Source organism: Pteropus alecto, unplaced genomic scaffold (assembly GCF_000325575.1).
Source record: "Pteropus alecto unplaced genomic scaffold, ASM32557v1 scaffold309, whole genome shotgun sequence".
In the NCBI taxonomy this organism is placed as follows: Eukaryota; Metazoa; Chordata; class Mammalia; order Chiroptera; family Pteropodidae; genus Pteropus; species Pteropus alecto.
In genome coordinates this window covers 1,012,154-1,016,150 of record NW_006442493.1, presented here as the reverse complement: position 1 = coordinate 1,016,150, position 3,997 = coordinate 1,012,154, and positions in this window count along the sequence as shown.

The window sequence follows — 3,997 nt, the reverse complement described above, 5'->3', positions numbered from 1 at the left end:
TGATAAATCTTTCTTCCACAGTCCTGCCTACTTCAGCCCTGGGCAAGGTAAAAAAGGAAAACGAAAATTAGAGGAGAGAAGGAGTTTGTGAAGTAGCTCACCATTGGGAGACATGGAGAATTTTGCCTAAGGGCTGCTACCTCTGGGTGGTTAATATATGACAGGCCATACAGAATTTAGTCACATAAGAGTCAGGAATCAGGGACAACATATTTTTTCTTGACAAATAAATGTGTTCACTTGTTGACCAACACCATTATTTTTGCTGTGTTCTCTTCTGATTCAATTCATTCACTTTTCATCCTGGGATTTTATAGTCAACTTATTCCTGGGACTCTATAGTCAATTTATTATTCATGAATAGTCTAAAAGACTACCATTTCATGGCAAAATTTCTGCTTGTCTATTTTTGTTTATGGCATGAATTGCTGCAAAATTATGGCATCGTTTTGTAAAAGCTGGAAATTTTACCCCCAGTATACCTCCTAGGGAAAAATAAATAAATCATATTTTTGATAATACCTTGTTTTCAACAAATAAATACTACTCCCAAATCTATCAGTGACATAAAATGTTCTATAACAAACTAGTTGCCAAATTTGAATTGAATAAATAGTGAGCTGAATTATCAGGCTGTAATTGTGTCTAATGGAGAGGAGGCTTTTCAGCTTTCTAATAGATTCTATTAGAGCATCCAGTTATTTGACTTTCCTTTGACCCCTTATTCTTCTCCCTCTACCACCTTATGGGATGGGAGCTCATAGAGCTGTACATATCTGAAACAAAATGAGGAAACTGAATTCAAAATAATTGACCATAATAACAAAGCCATAATAATGGAATGTTTATTACACCTTTTCTCATATTCCTAGTCTTTCCACATTTCAGAATGAGGTCAACAAAATACTGAACTGTAAGTTAGGAGACCTAAATTAATATATTCAGATCTGCAACTCGCTAACTAGGTAACAAATTAATTTGCCCTTATGAATGTCAGTTTCCCAGTTTTTGAAATGATATGGTAGACTAAATAATCGCTAGTAGTGTTTTTAAGAGCCATCATTCTGTAATTCTATATTAATTAGGTTTTAGGTTTCCTTTCAGAAAAACTCTTTTGACTTCCAAAGTGTATATTAGTGCATACTGGGGCAAAAGTGTCCTGATCATAAGATTTAATGGATCCCAGTTTCCCAATATAACTGTTTCTATGTTTTTTAAAATTTGATGTCCAGCAACCTCATTCTCTCTGTCTTGTTTCTTCTATTTTTACTATAGTGTAGGATCATTGGTTGTTGTCTTAGTTCAGGTGGCTATAACAATTACCATAGACTGGGTGGCTTAAACAACATTTGTTTCTCACAACTCTGGATGCTGAGAAGTCCAAGGTCAGCGGACTGGCAGATCTGCTGTCTGGTGTGGGCATACTTCCTGGTTTGCAGATGACTGTCTTCTTGTATCCTCACATGGTGGAGAGCAAAGAGAGAGGCCCTTTGTTTCCTTCTCTTGTATCCCATCATGAAGATTCTACTCTAATGACCTAATTATCTCCCAAAGGCCCCACCTCCAAATACCATGACATTGGGGATTAGGCTTGAACATGTGAATTTTGCAAAGACACAAATATTCAGTCCATAGCAGTTGTACTTGGCAGTCAATGAGTCATGGCACGGTCATTGTCATAGGACACTTGCAGCTAATACCAAGGAGTACACGGTAGAGTCCTTTTCCATATTCCTGGCAATTTCTGACCATAGTAAAATGTATTAGAGAACTAAATAAATCTAACTGGTCTCTCTGCCTTTTCAATACTACTTTTTAAAACCTATCTTTTAAATGAATCAGCAGATACTCATTCTCCCTCGTTTAAAAACCCTTACATGATTTATAGGAAACTTTATGATGTGATATGATCCACTGATCATCTCTCGCACTTTATTTCTCAACACATCTCCCACTCACATTGCACCTTCTACACATGGTGCACTCCAGATACACTGAAATACTTGTGGCTTGCCATACATACCACACTATGCTGAGTATTATCTTACTTGCTTTGTTATGTACACTGTTCCCACTATCTAAAATGCCCCTACCCCATCATTTCAGTACTTTGCTGTTTTATATTTCCATTGTTTCTTTTTTTCCCTCTGTTTCTGCCTTCCTTTGTAAATTGATCGTTTTCCATGGTGGTATCTTCTGATTCTCCTTTCTTTATCTTTTGTGAATCTATTCTAGGTTTTTGCTTTATGATTACCATGAATCTTATATAAAACATCTCATAGATAAAACAGTCCATTTTAATCTGATGGCAACTTAACTTTGATGACATACAAAAACTCTACCCTTTACTCCCCTTTTTATATTTTGATGTCAGTCACAATTTACTCTTTTTCATTGTGTACTCATTAACAAATTATAATAGCTATAGTTATTTTCAATATTCTTTTCCTGTATTTCTTATCCTATAGTTAGGTAGTTAACACACCATCTTATTACAGAACTACTTTTTAAGTCTGACTATATATTTACCTTTACCAGTGTGTTGTATACTTTCATATTTTTTCATGTTACTAATTAAAGTCTTTTCTTTTTAGCTTGAATTCATTTCGGCAGTTCTCACCAGGCAGACCTAGTGGTGATGAACTCCCTCAGCTGTTGTCTGGGAAGACCTTTATTGCTTCATCATTTCTGAAGGATAACTTTGCTGGAATGAATATTCATGGCTGGCAATTTTTTTTCTTTCAACTTCTTGAATATATCATTCCACTCTCTCCTGTCCTGTAAAGTTTCTGCTGAGAAATCTACTGATAGCTTAATCGGAGTTCCTTTGTAGATTATTTTTTTTTCTCTTGCCGCTCTCTTAGGATTCTCTTTATCTTTGATTTTTGACAATTTCATAATAATGTTATCTTGGAGAAGGTCATTTTGAACTGAGATAACAGGGTGATCTATTGGCTTCATGAACTTGAGATGTCCAAGTCTTTCTCTGGGTTTGGGAAGTTCTTGGTTATTATTTCTTTACATAAACTTTCTGCCCTCTTTCCCCCTCTTTGTCTTCTGGAATTCAAGTTATTCTAATAGTTGTACATTTGGTGGAGTCTTCTAAACAATGTAGGCTTTCTTTACCCATTTTCATTCTTTTTTCTTTGTTCTCCTCTGATTGGGTTATTTCAAATTTCCTATCATTTAGCTCACTGATTTTATCTTTCATGTAGTGTATTCTGCTGTAGATGCTCTCTATTGCTTTTTTCATTGAATTTATTGAATTCTTCAGCTCTAGAATTTCTGTTTGCTTTTCTTTTTATGATTTTTTTAGGTCAAATTTCTCATTTTATTCCTGTATTGTTTGTCTGATTTTGTTGAATTGCCTTTATGTATTTTGTTGAAGCCCATTGAGTTTCCTCAAAACAACTATGTTGAATTCTTTATCAGCTAGATCACAAAAATCCCGTGTCTTTTACTTCCATTATTGTAGAATTACTGTTATCTGTCGGTGATGACAAGTTTCCTTGATTCTTCTTGTTCCTCGTAGATTTTCATTGCTGTTTTCACATTCAAAGTAACAGACATCTTCTCAAATCTTTACTAGTTGCCTCAGGTGACATATACTGTTCATTGGCCCTATTATGTCTGAGGCTTTCTCCAACCTTGCATGGATATACCTGCTGCACACTACTTGCTCTCCCTTGTTGCAGAATTCTTAAGCTTTTATGTCTTCTCTGGTTTTTACTACTCACTGGTCTGGCTGCTGGAAACTTCTCTTTTGTTTGCCAGAAGTTGGAACTACGGCTCAAGTTTGTGGTTTCTCCCCTGCCCACAGATCCTGGTCTGATTTTCTGAGTACACTCCATTTACAGAACTCTCTCTCACCATTGCATGTAGAAACATGAATAAGGAGCCAGGTGTGGGTTAACACTTGGTGTGTTGAGGTTAAACATGGTCCAGGTTGGGGGATTCTCATGTGAGGTTCTCCAAGAGGCTTGTGAGTAGACTTCCT